Below are 20,761 nucleotides of genomic sequence, written 5' to 3'. Positions count from 1 at the left end.
AATACCTTCTCTCGATATTTACCCTCGATGAATACCCTGGGGTGGCACGGTGGCTCAGTGGTTAGCACTGCTGCCTCATAGCACCATGTCCCAGGTTTGATTCCAGCCTTGACAACTGTGTGTGGAGTTTGCACATTCTCCCAGTGTCTGTGTGGGCTTCCTCCGGGTGCTCTGGTTTCCTCCCACAGTCCAAAGCTGTGCAGGTCAGGTAAATTGCCCATATTGTTAGGTGCCTTAGTCAGAGAGAAATGGGATTGGGTGGGTTACTCTTTGGAGGGTCGGTGTGGACTTGTTGGGCCGAAGGGCCTGCTTCCACACCATAGGGAATCTAATCTAATCTAATCAATAATGTCTATCAGGCTGCCCTTCATCCTTCTCTTTCTGGGAACCAAGACTATTCAGTTCTCCCTGATAGTTAGAATGTCTCTGGTGTCACCCTTGTTAGTCATTTATTTTACATGTTCACTGGTGTATGAAGCCAAGAGGTAGCAGGAGTGTGGGTACAACAGCCAACAACATTACCAAAGCAGCTTCCAAACCTTGGGTCTCCTGTGATTGATTCAGATATCCCTGGCACTCCAGCTAGCCCAGAGGGTGAAACAGGTCAGTGCTACAGAACAGTTTGTATCTGATGGACTTTTTTTTAGAAAGTGTTGGATCTCACACACAAACAGGGAATGAACAAAGCAGACAGGAATAACAATCTGCCTTTCTAGAGCATTGTTACAATAGCTACAAGTTCCAGGGCAACACTGCCACCAAACAAAATTTGACATGGATACACATATTTTTTAAATCCTATTTTCTAATCAATCTGCTCAGAGATGTTACGACACACCTCTGAAACAGATAGTACTTGAACCCTACCCTTCTGCCTCAAAGGTAGGAATGCTACCACTGTATCACAAGAGTCCGAATGGAGTCCCATTCAGTTTTCATTATCCTATTTTTCAACTCAACCTGTTCAGAGATTTTATTACATGCCTCTGGAACAGGTTGGACTTGAAACAAGGCCTCTTGGTCCAGGGGTAGGGACACTACCACTGCAGAACATGAGCTCGAATGGAGTCACATAAGATTTGAAAGGATATGTAGAACAGCAAGTTTAATCGTTCACCATCACCTCTGACTGAACGGTATCTGATCCTGCAGTCATCTGCTAAAGCTTCCCATTATTCCTGGAAGATGGAAGATAATCCCAGCTTCTTTACTCTCTTACACAATGTCTTTGCAAACCCCTCTATTTCCCCCAACCCATCTACAAAATCTAGGAGCTTATGAGCACCTGTCAGTCATGCAGACAGGAACCATCCAATCAGCTGCCTCTGCCACACCCCTCCTTTCCACCCATTATAGAATCCTTACAGTGCAGAAAGAGGCCATTCAGCCCAGTGAATCTCTACAATATGGAAACAGGCCATTCGGCCCAACAAGTCCACACTGACCCTCCGAAGAGTAACCGACCCAGACCCATTCCCCCTACCCTATTATTCTACACTTACCCCTGACTAATGCACCTAACCTACACATCCATGAACACGATGGGCAATTTAGCACAGTCAATTCACTGACCTGATCATCTTTGTGATTGTGGGAGAAAACCGGAGCACCCTGAAGAAACCCATACAGACACAGGGAGAATGTGCAAACTCCACACAGACAGTCCACACCAACTCTACAAAGAGCTTCCCACCCAATCCCCATAAGTCCACATGGGTGTTTTTTTTACCATGCCTAACCCACCTAACCATGGGCAGAATGAGCAAACTCTACATAGACAGTCACCCAAGGCTGGAATTGAACTAGGGTCCCTGGTGCTGTGAGGCAGCATTGCTAACCACTGAGCCACCGTATTGTCCAAATTTTTTTTATTGCTTTCCCCACCCCCCTGCCCTAGTCCTGAACTCATATCTTTCTCAAGCTTCCCTCCTATATCCTGACATGCCATTTCCGGGCTGACTTTATTCATCTCTTGTTCCCTTGATCCTTTTCCCATCAGGAATTACTTAACATTTTCTCCTGGTGACTTTATTAGCCAAACCTGTTCATGGTTCTTGTTCAGATTTTAGCCTCTCTCCTTCAAAATCTCCCTTTAAATGTCCTCAATCTCGCTTTTTAAAAAATTGGTAAAAATTGGAGGTGTAATGGATAGTGAAGAAGGTTACCCCTCAGGGTACAATGGTACCTTGATTCAGATGGGCCAATGGGATGAGGAATTGCAGATGGAGTTTAATTTAGATAATTGTGAGGTGCTACAGTTTAGAAAGGCAAATCAGGGCAGGACTTATACACTTAATGGTAAAGTCCTAGGGAGTGTTGCTGAACAAAAACCTTGGAGTGCAGGTTCATATTTCCTTGAAAGTAGTGTCACAGGTAGATAGGATAGTGAAGAAGGTGTTGATACACTTTCCTTTATAGGTCAATGCATTGAGTACAGGAGTTGAGAGGTCATGTTGCAGCTGTGCTGGACATTGGTTATGCCATTTTTGGAATACTGTGTGCAGTAATGGTCTCCCTTCTATAGGAAGCCCATAGGGGCCAAACTGGAGGAATAACACCTGATATTTCCCCTGGGGAGCTTACAGCCCAGTGGCCTCAACATTGACTTCACCAGCTTAAAAGTCCCTCTACCCCCAGCCCTATCTCATGTCCAGCTCTCCCCCTCCTCCTCACCTCCCTGACTTGACCATCTTCCTACTCCCCAATTCGCCCCACCCTTCCCACTGACCAATCACAATAGCCCGTTACCAGCATCCACCTATCACCGTCCCACATAGTCTTGCCCCAGCCCCATTTCCCATCCTCTATTTTCTTCTGGGCTCCCCTCTTCCTCCCCAGTCCTGACGAAGGGCTTTGACCTAAAACGTTGACTTTCCTGCTCCTCGGATGCTGTCTGATCTGCTGTGCTCTTCCAGCCTCACATCTATTGACTCTGACTTCCAGCATCTGCAGTCCTTGCTGTCTCCAACACAAAGCTGGGGCAATCTGTCAGAGGGCCTGAACATACTTTTCAAAGGCTAAAGAATCTTGGAAAAGGCTCGGCTTCAGAAAACTGAGCAGATGCCAAGAAAAGTTAAGTTGTTGTGATTTTTATGCCCTTGTCGCGGAGTCTTAGTCTGGTCAACATGAGGTTGCAATGTGCTGGACCATTCTCCAGTACCTGCACAGCCTTTAGGCAAAACCAACCACTGATAGGCCCCACCACCACGTTCACTGCCAATTTATTGATAACTGCTGCCTTTCATAACCTCAGTGCACCTGGATTGAATCGGTTTTTAACGTACAGTCAGTGCTGTAATGCTGAAAACATACAGGAAGCTCACAAAGACAACAATCATGACCATGAGAAGAAATGCAAGTTAAATGGCAAAACTGTTAAGGAGACACAAGAATTAGGACCAAGAGAGTGTTTTTGTGCATATGTCCTGAACAAGTGAAGACCAGTTCACAAAGCTAGTGATAAAATGTACAAGATTCTGGGTTCTTTATATGGAAGCAGAAAGGAGAAAAGCCAAAATAATTAAGATAAATAATCTCCTTAACCCCCAGTGGAATATTGTACCCAGTTCTGGGAACCACACTTCAGGGAGGACATGAAGTCTTTGGAGAGGGGCATGAGAGATTTACTAAAATTTTTCTAGGGATGAAGCATTCCAGTAGTAACAGACAGACTGGAGAGTTTGAGACTGTAAACTAGGAGAGGTGTTTATGGCCATGCATGGTCCAGAGTGTTTAAAACACACTGATTCTAACTGCTGAAACACTCATAATGAGAGGACACAGATTTAAATTACGGGCAAAAATGTACCAGATGAAACAGGATTGTTAGTTCAGATCAGGAATATTCTGCTTGAAAGGGTAGCAATCGTCATATTCACAAGGGAATTGGATTAACAGGTCAAAACTCCAAAAGAGAAATGGGACTGACCGGATAGCCCTTCAGAATAGTCAGTGTAGAATCAAACTGAATTATCATCCAACTCAATGTTCATCTGCTTTTCGTGGTGCTTGGTTGAGAGATGCATGTTGCATCAGGGAAATCTCTCTGCAGTTTTTCCAAATTAGTTCTATTTACCTTCTCCCAAAAAGCTGACAGAGCTTTGTTTTTAATTTCTTATCTAGAAGATAGTGCTGCAATGTCATAGCCACTATGTCAGTGCTGCCCTGGGAGCGTTTACTTGCACATCAAACTCAAAATCACTGAAAAAAAAAACAGAAGAACTGCAGTAGCTGGAAATCCAAAGCAAAAATGTGTTCGGTCTGATTTGTCTCCACAGGCCTGCTGAACTTTTCCAGCAATTTCTGCTATTATTTCAAAATCATTGATCCTTTGCTAAGTTCACTTCAAATTGTATTAATTGCATTAAACATATAAACGTGGACTAAGTCCCAGCCAGACCAGCTATTTTGTCAGTAAATCTATTGAGTTTAAAAATCTGTCCAGCATCTTTCAATCACCTTGTGTACCAGCCAAACCAGTCAATTCCATTTCACAATTCCAAGAACAGGCTTCATGGTGGCACAGTTTAGGGTGGCATTATTGCTGCATAATGATAGGGATTTAGGTTCGATTCCAGCCTCGGACGACTGCCTGTGCGGAGTTTGCACATTCTCCCAGTGTCTGTGTGGGTTTCCTCCCACAGTCCAAAGATGTGCAGGTCAGGTGGATTGGCCATACTAAACTGTGGGGTTATGGAGAGCGGGTGGGATGCTTTTCAGAGGGTTGCTGCAGACTTGATGGGCTGAATGGCCTCTTCTTACACTACAGGAATTCTATGGTTTGAACTTAGAACCTGTGAATTACCAGTTTTGTACCAGAACCACAAGATGTTGGCCTAGTCTCTGACATGACCTTGCCTATAAAAGCCTATGACTTTTATCTTTATTCTTCCATGGGATATGGGCATCACTGGGAAGGTCAATCCTTTCTTGCCTATCTTTAACTGCACTTGAACTGAGTCACTTGTTCAGCCATTTCAAAAAGCAGACAATAACAATCGTATTGCTGCAGGTCTGAAATCACACGTAGGTCAGAGCAGGGAAAGACAACAGATGACTCAACCAGGTCAGCTTTTTTTTATAAAAATAGTTTCATGAACATTATTACTGAGATTAGCTTTCAATTCCAGATTTTATTAACTTGAAATTAGCCCCTAATTTGCTAAAATGAAACAAACAGCTGCATTCACTTCCAGTCTCCCTGCTGTAGGAGGGATGTTGTGAAACTTGAAGGGGTTCAGAAAAGATCTTCAAGGATGTTGCCAGTGTTGGAGGGTTTGAGCTATCGGGAGAGGCTGAACAGGCTGGGGCTGTTTTCCCTGGAGCATCGGAGGCTGAGGTTTATCAAATCGTGAGGGGCATGGATAGGGTAAATAGACAAGGTCTTTTCCCTGAGGTTCCAAACTAGAGGGTATAGGTTTAGGGTGAGAAGGAAAAATATAAAAGGGATCTGAAAGGCAACCTTTTCATACAGAGGGTGGTGTGTGTATGGAATGAGCTGCCAGAGGAAGGGGTGGAGGCTGGTACATTACATTTAAAAGGTATCTAGATGGGTATATGAACCGGAAGGGTGGAGAGGGATATGGGCAAAATGCTGGCAAATGGGACTAGATTAATTTAGAATATCTGGTCAGTATGGACGTGTTGGACTGAAGGGTCTGTTTTTGTGCTGTATGACTCTACAACTGCGGATGCCAGAAATCAGAAACTGCTGGAGAAACTCACTAGGTCTGGCAGCATCTGTGGAGAGAAAGTAAAGTTGACGTCTTGTGTTGAGAATTGCACTTCTAAAGAAGGGTCACTGGGCTGTAAACGTTACCTTTGTTTCTGTTCCCGCAGAGAAGCTGCCAGACCTGCTGAGCTTTTAAATCCAATTCCTGTTCCTGTCTCTAGATTACCTGTCCTGTGATATTACCACAACATCACCCTCTCCTCACAGCATTATCCCCAAGTGCCACATGAACGCCAGTATTGAATCTCCTGGGGTACAGGAAATAGTGCAGGACAGGAGGATGTGAGATTGACAATAGGGTGGGACCCATGTATGTTGTAAAAAATAGTACAAGACTTTCTTGTCCTTTGGCACAAATTACAATGATTTCTCTCAATCCTGCATTCCAATGCTCTTATTGGTTTGTCTAACCACCCATTGAGTTATGAACCAAATCATGTTCCAAATTATAGTAGGGGACAAGTTCCTATGACAAACTATTACCATACACCTTAAAATTAAACTTAAATTTGAAAAAGATAAGAGATTAAATACAACAGAAGTTGTCGGAGAAATTCAACAGGTCTGGCAGTAGCTTTTATTTATTCATTCTTTGGATGTGGGCACCACTGGCTGGACCAGCATGTACTGTGCATTCCTAATTACCCTTGAGAAGGTGATGGTGGGTTGCAACTAGGAATTACCAGCGAATGCTCATCCAGCCAGCAAGGCCCACATCCTGTGAGTGAATGAAAAGCAATCCACAGAAAGAGAAACAGAGTTAACACCGAGTTCCAATATTTCTCCTGAAGCAGAGTCATACTCAACTTGAAATGTTAACTTTGTTCCTTTGATTTGATTCATTGTAGTCACATGTTTCTAAGTGCAGTGAAAAGCTTTGTTTTGCAAGCAGGACAGGCAAAAAAAAAAGGACATACAGATCATAGAGTGCTCAGACAGAGTGAGGTATACAAAATTACAGCAGCACAGGAGCTGCACAAAGCATGATCAACATTAGATTTGAAGTTAGAGAGGTCCATTCAGCAGTTTAATAATAGCGGGGAAGAAACTGTCCTTGGACCTATTGATGCCTGTTTTCAAGCTTCTGTATCTCTCCCCACAGTTACTGCCAGACCTGCTGAGTTTTGCCTGTAGCACATTCAAATTTTATTTCCAATATCGACAGTATTTTGCTTTTATGTTAGAAGGATCTGAGTTGTGCTCAAGTTCCCTTTAATCAAACATTTAGTCCTTTCTTACAGCAATTCGAATTAAGCTTTTGATTATTTATTCCAATCCTCATCTCTGTCCTGATGGATAACGTTTTCTTGACAAATATTTCTCAAGCTACCAGAAACTCAAATGGCATCAAAGTGACTAAATATCCTTCCAGAAACACTGGTCCAATTTCCACTGGAGCGGAGAATTTAATTCATGTTTGTTTTTGCATTATGGAGAGTTTTGCTAGTGTGAAGACAGAAAATTACTCCCTCTAATTGCATGAGTCAGTTGAGGAGGAATCAATTTATAAAGATGCCACTCAGATGGTGAGGTGGGTGGTTGAGGAATGGAGGATGGTTGAGGTAGTGAGGTCGTTGAATCTTATCCAAGAGACAAATTATTAAGTCTTTGGGTCAGAAAGCAGCTCCAAGGCTGGCCTTTGCAAAATGGGGGTCAAGAGGAACATTCTGCGTATTGAGCTTGGAGGCCACCATGACCTTGGTTGATCCAACATCTCTTGGATCAACCACTTCCCTCCACTTCGGTTCTCACTGTGGAGTTCTGATTATTTAAAGTCTCGAGAGTCACAGTGGGAACAAGTTAGGGAAGAACTGCACTTGGAGCTACGAGGAAGGAGCACGGCAGTGGGATGGTTGTAGTCAAGACAAAACAGACAGAGGCTTTGTGGAATGGAGGCATCACTGGCTGGGCCAGCATTTACCAGCCATCCTTAATTGCCCCAGAATAGATGGTAGTGAGCTACCTTCTTGAACTGCTGCAGTCTTCCACACACGGACCTCAGTTCTTCACTGCGGCAGGAAATATTACAGAGATGGTTCTGCACAATACTGTTAGAAAAGGTGTTTGAGGATTTTGACCCACTGACTGTAAAAGAACACAGTCATATATTTCCAAGTAAGGATGGTGAGTGGTTTGGAGAGAAATGTGCAGGTGATAGCACTTCCATATACTTCACAACTGAATTAACTCAACATAATTGACACAAAATTTGGGAAACTGAGCAGGACAGTGTAGAATTCCAGAAGGCTGTAACAAGTTGCTGCAGTGGGTGGATAGGTGGCAGACGAAATTCAACACAGGAAAATGTTAGGTGATGGACTTTTGATCAGAAGAACATTGAAAGGCAACATTAAAATAGGGGATGCAGAAGCAGAGGGACCTGGGTAGATATGGGCACAGATCAATGAATGTGATAAAATAGTAGAGGCTGCATTCCAAAATGTTGACTCTCCTGCTCCTCTGATGCTGCCTGACCTGCTGTGATTTTTCCAGCTCCACATTTTATCGAATCTGACTTTCCAGCATCTGCACTCCCCACCATCTCCAAGCAGCAGTAAATAAATCAAACAGTGTCATTAGCTTCATTACGAGTGGATCGAGTACAAGAGCAAGGGAGTGATGTTGAATCTTGTATATAAGACAGTTGTTAGACGTTAGCTGAGTATAGTGTACAGTGGTGGGTGCCACATCATCAGAAATATGTGAATGTATTGAGACAGAGGACAGAAGTGATTTACAAGAATGGTTCTAGGAATGAAAGCTTCAACGATGAGATCAATTGAAGAAGTGGGGAGTGGTCTCCTTGGAGAAAAGAAGGCTGCGAGGAGACTTGATTCAGGTTTTCAAAATCAGGATCAGGCTGGACAGAGTAGATGAGGGAAGCTGTTCCTACTCATACAAGGGACAAGAACAAGAGGGACATAGATTTAAAGCGATCTGCAAAAGAAGAAAAGGTGAAGTGAGGAAAAACTTCACCCAGGTGAGTATTTAGAGTGTGGAATGCACTGCCTGGAAATGTGGTAGATGCAGGTTCAACTGAGATATTGAAGAGGGAATTGGATGGTTATTTGGATAGAAATATTATGCAGGGATATGAGGGAAAAGGCAGGAGATTGGCACTCCGTACTGATGCTTGTTTAATAAGCTGGTGCAGGTTTGATGGGCCAAATAGCCACTTTCCATGTCATCGCATGTCTGAGATGATTCTCTCCTGTGAATTATTGTCTTCAATAGGTGATGCCTGATGTTGACTCTGGGTTTATTCTACAATGAAGGCATCATCTCATTCCTGAGCCCAATTGTCATTGTTGCTGAACACACACACACACACACACACACACACACACACACGGAGAGAGACAACCCCTCCCATTGATAGAGCTTTCAATCCTCCTGATGTGTTGTTTTTAAACTACTGGCAGAACAGGGAGGACGAGAAACTTTTCCAACCAGTTTATGGTCGCCTGTTACTCGTTAAACAAATAGTTTAGTGAAACCGCAGTCCAGTGGGTGCAGCAGACATGCGAGTGAAACTAAACAGGAGACATCTTAGTTCAAAAACACAATTACTGCAGCTCATTCGGAGGCTTTTGGATAGCAACTCAAAAAGCTTAGGAACTGTTTGTAATTTTTTTTGCTGTCAATCTGGTAACAGGAATCCCTTTCTTTTTTTTGACTCATTCACTTTCTTCCCAGAGAACATAGAAAAATACAGCACAGAACAGGCCCTTTGGCCCACGATGTTGTGCCAAGGATTAATCTTAACGTAAAATAAAATAACCTAACCTATGTACCCCTCAACTCACTGTTATCCATGTGCATGTCCAGCAATCGCTTAAATGTCCCCAATGACTCTGTTTCCACCACTGGCAACACATTCCATGCATTCACAGCTCTCTGTGTAAAGAACTACCTCTGACCTCTCCTCTATACTTTTCTCCCAATATCTTAAAACTATAACCCCTCGTGCCAGTCAATCCTGCCCTGGGGGGAAAAAAAAAGTCTCCGGCTATTGACTCTATCCATGCCTCTCAATATCTTGTATACCACAAAGATTTAACACAGTCCATGGGCTTCCCTCTCACTCTCCCCAGTTTCCGACTCTGCACTTTCTCACTCTGTGGGGGCGAGAATAAGGAGCTGACCGGCTTGGAGAAAGCAACCGAGCTCCTACCCCGCTCACCAACTATCCTCCTAACCCCATGGAAATGTAGCCGAGTGCTCGACCTTGCTGCCTCTAATTCAGAGTCTCGGCTGGCAGAATAGAATGGGGATGGAGTGTCTCATAGAGTCACTGTGCCCTCTAGTGACTGCTGCCGACACTAGATGGAAAAAGAAATTTGACATCAGATTCCACAGACATTCCGCCCTCCCCCCCCCCCCCCCCAACCCAACTCCCCCTCCAGTCCAACTCTCCCCCAGCCCCCCCAAAATAAAATCCTGTGCTCGGCCCTTTGCTTTCTACACCTCCTTCACAGAGTGAGGTATATCTTGCAATGGACCAACCAATCTCACTCCCCCCACTCCCATTGTCCAACAAGACAGTGAGGCGCTGAGGCTGGAGGAGGAGGGGGAGGGGGATGTTCAATAGAACAGTTTTTTTTGGCAGTTTACAAAAATAACAATGAAAAGTGTTTAAGCCAGCATTCTCTGGCGCCTACGTTAATAACTGAAATTATTAGGTCTAAAAAACTTAAGACAAAGTCCATCTACGACCTTACACCTCTTACTCAGTGGGTTTCTGCTAATCTTCTGTCGTTTATTTTTTTACTGTTGCTGTGCTATCCCGTATCACAGAATCCATCAGCACTGAACGGAACCATTCGGCCCATTATGAATTCTACCCCATTCTACCCAATTGGACGCCCCTACACACCTCCCCAAGCTCCTTAAAGCCCTTAAAATAAAACATTGCTCCGATTTGGAATCTGAAGAACACTGCTGAATGAACTGGAAGGTGGCTGGGAGGGGAGGTTTTGTTTTAACCTTACAAACCGTTTATTTAAAATTGGTTTTAACGCCGCAATCATTTGCTTCCCAACGTATTTTATCAAAAAGCGATGGGAGTTGGTGAACATTTGACGATATCTGTGCTGAAGTATTATAACTTGATTCTAACACTAACATTTGTGTTAACATTTTGGAACCGTTCACAGAGTGGAAGCTCAAGATGATGTTGTCACTGTATTTGTAACGGCAGGGAGAGGACCGGTTTCATTTTCTAACACAATAGAGTCTTGTACCATTTGACAGGGACTCCCCAAACACAATCAAAGCTCTGTCTTCGGGTAAATGTGGTCAGTCACAAGCGCCAGATGCGAATGTAGTTTGCAGGTTGACTTCCAGGAGACAATAGTTATATGATATTAAGTATCCCCTGTCCGGAGCTAAACTGCACTCCCAGTTAATGCATCGCTACGTTATTTGTTAATTGGTCATCTCTCTCTCTCTCTCTCCCTTTGTTTTCCCCCCATAACATCTTCAACGGGCCAGTGTTGGTTTTTATTTGCTCCTCAAGTCCTCAGAACTTGCAGCCTGTGAATTTCCAGCTCAGGTTTCACATTGTGTTCCTTTCTCCGCTCTTCGTCACACTTCTCTCAAAAATAATAATGCATCTCCCACCTTTCTCAATCACATTTCACAAAATTACACCTCTGGGTTTTTTTTTAAATTCCCAGCATCTCGCACTTTCCAATGTCTTTTTTTTCAATGGCACACGCCCACACATCAATCTCTCGGCTCTCCAACATACACCGGTATCCCTGGTAAAAATGTGTTCCTCAAACATCTGCTCCTTTTGCCATTTCATTTTCTCAAATTCCTTCCATTCATAATTCCTCAGTGAATTGGTCTGATCTATCTGCTGAATTTATCACCTTCATTACTTTTCTCAACCTTAAATTTGACATTTAACCAACAACAAAAGAAAACCAATCTCCCCTCCAACTCTATTTTGTTTTTCTGAATACAAAATTCACCCACCAGCACTAAAAGCCCCTCACAATTTCTTAGCAATCCAGGGCACGATGATTCCAGTGAGGTTGGTGATTAGACTCCTAACTTAGCCCCTACTGCAGTCGACAATAGCAATCGATTAATCGTTTCGAATCAAAACAGTATTCAACCCCATAACCCTCTCTCTCACACACACACACACGCACACCCCCCAAAATACAACTGATCGATTATGTACTACACAATCAACCCTTTCATGGCTTGGCTACATAGATCCTGCACTGTACACCTTCCAAACCAGAAACAACGTTTGGAAATAGGACCAATTTGATGTTGCAGGCTACATTTTCACTCCCCCACTACCACCCGGCGCAGACCGGGGTGGGGGGTGGAGGGGGAATAAGGAAGGCAGAGTCCCAGTCCCGCTATAGCTGATTGAGGCTGTTGGGCTGCCTGTTAAAAATTCCACTGTCGTAGCGGTGAGATTCATCAGAACAGCGAGGGTGAGATGCAATTGCCTGTGTGTGTGTGTGTGTGTGTGTGTGCGCGCATCTCTTTCAATATCTAAACATATAAAAGAAAACAACAGAAATGGTTTTCATGTTACGGTTATTCAACAGGAATCATTTTTCAATCAAGCACAAAATTCAGATTAGCCTTTTTGTCTCAATTTAAAACGAAACAGACATGGATTACACTATTAACAAATCATTCCAAAATCTTCTGCACACCAGCACCAATTCGTGTCTGTAAACATTTCTCAAAAAAAAAGCCTACCTTAAAAAGAGATCAGCTCAGTTACTCGTTTTCAACTGATTGTATAAAAGCAGTTAGCAAATCCTCATTAACTGCACGGGATGTTTCTCTCTCTCTCTCCCTCCCTCTCTCTCTTTGCGTGGTGATATGCTGGAATGTGTTCACACAGCCGTACAGAGGAGATGCAATTTCTGTTGCTTTTCAAAAGAATTTGCCACAAGGAACCGTCAACGCAAAGCGGCTGTGTGTCTGCCTCCGATCCGCACTTCAATACTCAGGACTAGAGAGAGGGAGGGATGGAGAGGGATGATGAGGGTAGATCCAAGAGAGGGAGGTCCACATACGTTCCCCTCCCACATAAGCACACACACACACACACAGAGGCAGACAAACGGCGTTTAACATCTATAGATGGACTGGGAAATTTACACCGAGCCCAATGACCAGGAGACCCTGCTATTTGGATCTGACTCTGCAGATACAGAAAGCGGTCTTGCTCTCTCTCTCTTTCTCTCTGCCTTTGACAACGCTTTTAAATTGGGTTCAACAATCTCAACCAATGAGACCGAGTGAAGTCTCCCCCCCCCCCCCGCCACCTCTTTCTCTCTCTCCTCCCCCCCCCGGGAGTCTGCATTCAGAAACATTCAGGAGGGAGAGCCTGGTAAATTCACACCCACAGCTGCTCAGGAGCTGGGGGAAGTGAAAGTCTTCGGGACAAGGCGGGTGGGTTAAACAAGAGGAAAGCGACAAGTTGTGTTTCGGAGAATTACACACCACTCACGTTCAGCCCCAAAAAACAAGCATCGCTTTCGCCCCAGAAACAACGACACCAATTCTGAACGCTCCCTCTCCCGGTTCGAACCCAGACCCGGTTAGTATTTCTCCCAGATAGAGAGGGGGAAACACTGAATGGTCACAGCTCAACGGAGGAAATGACAACTTTGTCAGAACTTTGATAGCAAGCTTCTTTTTATTTGTTTCATCGTGTCTGTATAATTCTTTGTCGGAGTATGCTCTCCGGCTGTGGAAACCCTCACCGTGCGGATTCACTCGATGCCAATTTGGAATGGTCTTCCTGAGTTCTTATTGCAAACCTCCCTCCTTCCCATCACACAAAGACTGGCGCGCGGATGCAGTTAGGGGTTTTTTTTTTCGTTAACTCTAAGTGAATCCACATTTGTTTCCAACCGGAAGAATCCTCCTATTTTGGAGAGCTGTAGGATTGGTCTTCTTCTCCCCGAATTAAACCATTAACTCTCCAGTTGAGCTCGGCCTCAGCTCCATGTTCCCAATCCTTGACTCACCGACCACAGGATGGGAGTTCTCGTCCAAAAAAAAAATGGCACTCTGAACATCATAATTCTGTTCCTTTGGGAAGTTCCCTTTTTGTCACTGACTGTAAAGACCAAAGTTACAACTTTCAAACCCTTTCCACCAACATCATGGTTTTACCAAAAATCAATTAATTTTGATGAGATTCGTGGAGGGTTCCTCCCCTCAACCTCTGATGAATTTTCTCACAAATTCCTAACTTCCCAAAGTTCTGAGGAAGGTCACTGGACCTGAAATGTTAACTCTAATTTCTCTCGATATATGCAGCCAGACCTGCTGAGTTTTTCCAACAATTTCTGTTTTTACATCTTCCAGAACTGGCCTTATGGCCTTTGCATGGGGCTCTCATGTCTCATCATATTCTCCCATGCACCATCTGCAGAAGGTATTGCCCACTGGGGAACTCCTCCTGGAATTCCTATGCCAATCACCTTTAAAGCTCCAATCTATTCTCCCTAATCCATCTTCTCAGAGATGTTATCACACACCTCTGGCGCAGATTGGATTTGCACCTGGGGTCTCCTGACCAACAGGTAGGGACACTGCCCCAGCACTAACACCACACAGTTCCTGTCAATTGCCACCAACATGTTGGGCAGTGGCAAGTTGACAGGAATGTGGAGTTGAGGATGATCAGATTAGCCATGATCTCATTGAATGGTGGAGCAGAAATGATGGGCTGAATGGCCTACTTCTTATGGCACATTATTTTGTCGTTAGGGGTACAGATGCCCTGGTGGATGGGGAGGGTCCATGCACTCAATGTGGTTGGGGGGGGGGGGGGGGGTCGATGTTGTGTGCGAGTGACCTCCTCTTGCTCCTGATTCATATGTTTGGTTTTCCTATCCATTCCCATCTTCTCCTAGCTGATTACCAAACTTCCACACTCCATAAACTTCAGCCCATTCAAATCTCTGCTGCTTTACATCTTAACTTTTATCACCTCTTATTCCCCAGTTGTGCCTCAGTGGCTCCAGGGTCAACTATGGTTTGACTTTAAAATGCTCACTTGTGCTCAAGTCAGACCGCAGTCTTACCCCCTCCCTATCTCTGTAACCCCCTCCAACCTCACAACCCTCTGGGGGGTAACTGCATTCCTCCGACTCCCACCCCTTCAGCATGCTGGATTTTAACTGCTTCATGCCTGCTGCCCATGTCATCTACTGCCAAACTTCTAAACATTGGAGATCTCACCCTGAACCTCTCCATCTACCAACCTCCTTAAAAATGCTTCTTAAATTCTACCCCATTGATCAATCTTTTCATTAACCATCTTAATATGCAACAAAATATCTTCTGTTACACTCATCAGGCATGCTCTGGGATGATTTATCATACTTGAGCTATGCTAAAAATGGAAATTGTTGCTACATCAGTAAACATGACCTTTACGGTGTTGGACTGAGATTAAATTCCCATCTGGTTCCCTAATACTCTTTTGGGAAGGAAATCTGCAGTGTTTACCTGGCCTAGCCATCATGTAACTCAAACCAGAAGGGGAAAAAAGATTGTAAATCTGATGAATGAGATATTGTGGCCCAATTTGTCTTGTTTACTTCAAAATGTGGCTCCAGTATGAGTAGTGCAATCAATTTCTAAGTGTTACCGTTTCTTTGTACTGCTATTTTTTTTCTCTGGGCACAGCAACACAAACAAACATTCTCGAGCCTGCCCTCTGCTATGCCCTCGTAAACACAAAATTGTTTCGCTACTTTCTCAAGAACAACTTGTAGGGAACAATAAATGCTGGTTTTGCCAATGATGCCCAGATTTCAAAACGAATGTGTTCCCCTCCCCTGCACTAGCCACTCTCACTAACCCACCACTCTAAAGTGACATGGTGGCTCAGCAGTTAGCACTGCTGCAACCCAGTACTAGGGACCCTGGTTTGATTCTTGCCTCAGGCGACTGTCAGTGTGAAGTTTGCACATTCTCCCCGTGACAGCGTGGGTTTCCTCCAGGTGCTCTAGCTTCCTCCCACAATCCAAAGATGTGCAGGTTAGGTGATTTGGCTATGCTAAGTTGTCCAGGGATGTGTAAGTGCAGTAGTCAGGGGAAATGTAAGGGAATGGGTCTGGGTGAGTTACTCTTTGGAGTGTCAGTGTGAACTTATTGGGCCAAATGGCCTGATTCAACACTGTAGGGATTCCAAAGTCTGACCCTTGTTTTGATACAGGTTAGTTTCCATGGGCAACACCATCACTATGGGAAGTTAAAAGGAATGCACCCTTATTTGAGCTGTCCTCAGATTGTAACTTGCACCTCTAGTCAATGGGATTTAGATCCAACTCTATAGATCCAAGCACATCATTCTAGTTGATGCTGCAGTGGCAAAAGCTCTTCTCTAAAACAACCTCAGTCTTCCTCAGCTAGTGATAGTAAAAGACTCAACTGCATTATTCAGTGGGGGTGGGGGGGGGGGGGGGGACAAAAAAGGAAGAGACCTCAGGAAGGTGGCAAAATACTTTACAGTTCGTGAAAGGGTTCAGAAAAGATTGACAAGGATGTTGCTGGGATTGGAGGCTTTGAGTTATGGGGAGTGGCTGAATAGGCTAGGGCTGTATTCCCTGAAGCATCGGCGGCTGTGGGGTGACTTTATAAAGGTTTATAAAGTCATGATGGGCGTGGATTGGGTGAATAGTCAAGGTCTTTTCTCCAGGGTAAGGAAGAGTCATTTAAAGTGCATCTGGACAGATGCACGAGTAGATGGGAGCAGAGGGATACATATCCTTAGGAATTGGACAATAGGTTTAGACAATGGATTTGGTTTGGCTCAGACTTGGAGGGCCGAAGGGCCTGTTCCTGGGCTGTAGATTTTCTTTGTGCTTTGTAAGTCCAGAACTAGAGGACATAGGTTTAAGGTGAGAGGGGAAAGATTTAAAAGGGACTTAAGGGACAACCTTTTCATACAGAGGGTGGTACATGTATGGAATGAGCTGCCAGAGGAAGTGGAGGAGGCTGGTACGATTACAACATTTAAAAGGCATCTGGATGGGTACATGAACAGGAAAGGTTTAGAGGGATATTGGCCAAATGTTGGCAAATGGGACGAGATTAAATTTAGGACATCGAGTCGACATAGATGAGTAGGACCAAAGGATCTGTTTTCATGCTGTACATCACTATGACTCTGTGACACTATAAATATTTTTAAAGTGTAGTCAGTGTTGAAGAACATGAAATGTAAGAGCCTGTTTGAGCACAGCAAGATCCCACATGCTGTAGTGAGGGGAATGACCTGGTAATCTGTTCTGGCAATGTTGATGGAAGGATAAATACTAGGCTAGATCTTCTCCGAGGTGTGCCATGGGATCTCCTTCCATCCACCCATCTGAGAAAGCAGATGGAATGTGCACAGCAGAGAGGCAGTACCTGCAGTGTTCTCAGATTACACTGGGTTGTTTACTTAAGCTTCGGGAGTGGAACGTGAGCCCAAAGCCATTAGAGGCAAGAATACAGGCCTCTGAGCTGACACTTTGGACATCTTGCTAGCATTATCACAGTTCTGCTACATATAGCACCATCCCACCACTTCCCCCTCCCCTAGCTCTTTTGAGAGTCTATAAGACCCTACGACATAGGAACAGAAGTAGGCCATTCAGCCCATTGATTCTGCTCCACCACTCATCATTATGACTTATCTGATAAACCTCAATTTCACTTTGCTGTGTTTTCCCCATAAGCCTTCATTCCCTCACCAATTAAAAATCTGTCTCTTAGCCTTGAAAATACTTAAATGACCCTACCTTGAAAGCCCTCTATGGTAAAGATGCCACAGATTCCCTCCTCAGAGAAGAAACTCCTCCCCATCTCAGATATAAATATGCAACCTCTTATTCTGAGGTTATTCCCTCTGCTCCGAGAGTCTCCCACAAGGGGAGCAAACTCTCTGCATTCAGTTAAAAATCACACACAGCCAGGTTATAATCCAACAAATTTATTTGGACTATAAACTGGTGTTGTGTGATTTTTAACTACGTACTTCCCAGTCCAACACCGATGCCTCTAAATCATCTCCACATCTACCCTGTCAAGTCCTCAAGAATGTTAGAATCATAGAGATGTACAACACAGAAACAGACCCTTTGGTTCACCTCATCCATGACAACCAGATATCCCAAACCAATCTAGTCCCATCTGCCAGCATCTGGTCCATATCCCTCCAAACCCTTCCTATTCATATACCCATCCAGATGCCTTTTAATTGCTGTAATTGTACCAGCCTCCACCACTTCCTCTAACAGCCCATTCCACACACGCATCACCCTCTGGGTGAAAAAGTTGCCCCTTAGGTCTCTTTTATATCTTTCCCCTCTCACCCTAAACCTATGCCCTCTAGTTCTGGACTCCCCCACCCCAGGGAAAAGACCTTGTCTATTTACCCTATCCATACCTCTCAGTTTTATATACCTCTATAAAAGGTCACCCCTCAGCTTCCGATGCTCCAGAGAAAACAGCCCCAGCCTATTCAACCTCTCCCGAAGCTCAAACCCTCCAACCCTGGCAACATCCTTGAAAATCTTTTCTGAACCCTTTCAAGTTTCCTCTGATATTTGTATGTTTGTATGTTTCAGTGTCTCATTCATTCTTCTATACTCCAATGAGCAGAGGTCTACAGTCTACTCATGTTCTCCTTGTACCTGGGATCAGCCTGGTGAACCTTCTCTAATGCCAGTATATCTTTTGTTAGAGAAGGGGATCTAAACTGCTCACCATCAGCTTTAAAACTCTCATCGCCAGTTTCAATCCCCTTGAGAATATGAAGTAAATAACATACAAACTAAGAATAAGGAATGTGGCAAGAAAGGTATCAGTGAAGAGCAGCCAATCGCTTCTGAAGTTGATAAATTCCGAAACATTGCTTAAAAATAATCTGGCAGACTGTACAAAAACAAGAAGAGGACCAAAGTAATTTTTTTTGTTTTAAAAACCAAAAGAACTGTGGATGCTTTAAATCAGAAAAACAAAAAGAGAAGTTGCTGGAAAAGGTCAGCAGGTCTAGCAGCAGCTTAGGAGAGAAATCAGAGTTAGTGGTTCAGTTACCCGGTTCTGAGGAAGGGTCTCCAGATGCAAAACATTAATTTTGATTTCTTTTCACAGATGCTGCCAGACCCATCGGAATTTTTTTAAAAATTTGCATCGACATTTTTCTCTTTCGAATTGATCCAAAATAAGCAAAGCTTTAAAGAAAGTTTGATACATTAACGTACACAATGACATCTTCAAAGGTAGCAATTGGATCACGTGTGTCTTCAAACTCATTAAAGTTTCTTAGTAATGATCTGAAACTCTTTCAAAAACTTGGGTGCAAACTTAGAACATAGAACATAGAACATTACCGCGCAGTTCAGGCCCTTCGGCCCTCGATGTTGCGCCGACCTGTCATACCAATCTGAAGTCCATCTAACCTACACTATTCCATGTACGTCTGTATGCATGTCCAATGATGACTTAAATGTACTTAAAGTTGGCAAATCTACTACCGTTGCAGGTAAAGCATTCCTCTGTCCTATATCTATCACCCCCCAATTTAAAGCTATGCCCCCTCATGCTCGCCATCACCATTCTTGGAAAAAGGCTCTCCCTGTCCACCCTATCTAACCCTCTGATTATCTTATATGTCTCTATTAAGTCACCTCTCAACCTTCTTCTCTCCAACGAAAACAGCCTCAAGTCCCTCAGCCTTTCCTCGTAAGACCTTCCCTCCATACCAGGCAACATCCAAATAAATCTCCTCTGCACCCTTTCCAAAGCTTCCATATCCTTCTTATAACGCATTAACCAGAACTGTACACAATACTCCATGTGCGGCTGCACCAGAGTTTTGTACAGCTGTAGCATTACCTCATGGTTCCAGAACTCGATCCCTCTATTAATAAAAACTAAAACACTGTATGCCTTCTTAACAACCCTGTCAACCTGGATGGCAACTTTCAAGGATCTGTGTACCTGGACACTGAGATCTCTCTGCTCAGCTACACTACCAAGAATCTTACCATTAGCCCAGTACTTTGCATTCCGGTTACTCCGACTAAAGTGAATCACCTCACACTTGTCCACATTAAACTCCATTTGCCACATCTCAGCCCAGCTCTGCAGCTTATCCATGTTTCTCTGAAACCTACTACATCCTTTGTCACTACCCACAACTCCACTGACCTTAGTATTGTCTGCAAATTTACTAACCCACCCTTCTACGCCCTCATGCAGGTCATTTATAAAAATGAAGAACAGCAGTGGTGTACCCTTGCGGTACACCACTGGTAACTGGACTCCAGGATGAACACTTCCCATCAATCCCTACCCTCTGTCTTCTTTCAGCAAGCCAAACTACTATATCTCCCACAATCCCATTCCTCCGCATTTTGTACAATAGCCCACTGTGGGGAACCTTATCAAACACCTTGCTGAAATCCATATACACTGCATCAACTGGCTTACTCTCATCTACCTGTTTGGTGACCTTCTTAAAGAACTCAATAAGGTTTTGAGGCATGACCTACCCTTCACAAAACCGTGCTGACTATCCCTAATCAAATTATTCTTTTCTAGATGATTATAAATCCTATCTCTTATAACCTTTTCCAACATTTTACCAACAACTGAAGTAAGGCTCACTGGTCTATAATTACCAGGGTTGTCTCCCCTCCCCTTCTTGAACAGGGGAACCACATTTGCTATCCTCCAGTCTTCTGGCACTATTCCTGTAGACAATGATGATTTAAAGATCAATGCCAAAGGCTCGGCAATCTCCTCCCTGGCTTCCCAGAGGATCCCAGGATAAATCCCATTCAGCCCAGGGGACTTATTTATTTTCACACTCTGCAGGATTTCTAATACCTCTTCCTTGTGAACCTCAATCCCACCTAGTCTAGTAGCCTGTATCTCAGTAATCTCCTTGATAACATTGTCATTTTCTAGAGTGAATACAGTTGAAAAATATTCATTTAGTGCTTCCCCTATCTCCTCTGACTCCACACACAACTT

At 43.9% G+C, this 20,761-nt stretch overlaps 1 protein-coding gene across 3 annotated transcripts in view; it reads right to left on the bottom strand.

Moving 5' to 3' along the window:
• The window catches only part of cdh11 (cadherin 11, type 2, OB-cadherin (osteoblast)), a 238,661-nt gene extending 225,710 nt beyond the window's left edge, over positions 1 to 12,951 (bottom strand). For 2 of the 3 annotated variants that reach the window (XM_072595835.1, XM_072595836.1), the window contains exon 1: positions 12,464 to 12,950. The gene's annotated coding sequence lies outside the window, so the exon portion shown is untranslated. Of the gene's footprint in view, positions 1 to 12,463 lie in introns of all 3 variants that reach the window. The other variant, XM_072595837.1, reaches the window with a different exon arrangement.
• Between the last annotated feature and the right edge of the window lie 7,810 nt (positions 12,952 to 20,761).

Source organism: Chiloscyllium punctatum, chromosome 26, assembly GCF_047496795.1.
Source record: "Chiloscyllium punctatum isolate Juve2018m chromosome 26, sChiPun1.3, whole genome shotgun sequence".
Taxonomy (NCBI): Eukaryota; Metazoa; Chordata; class Chondrichthyes; order Orectolobiformes; family Hemiscylliidae; genus Chiloscyllium; species Chiloscyllium punctatum.
Note: the sequence above shows the minus strand (reverse complement) of the source record. Positions and strands in the feature narration are given on the sequence as shown.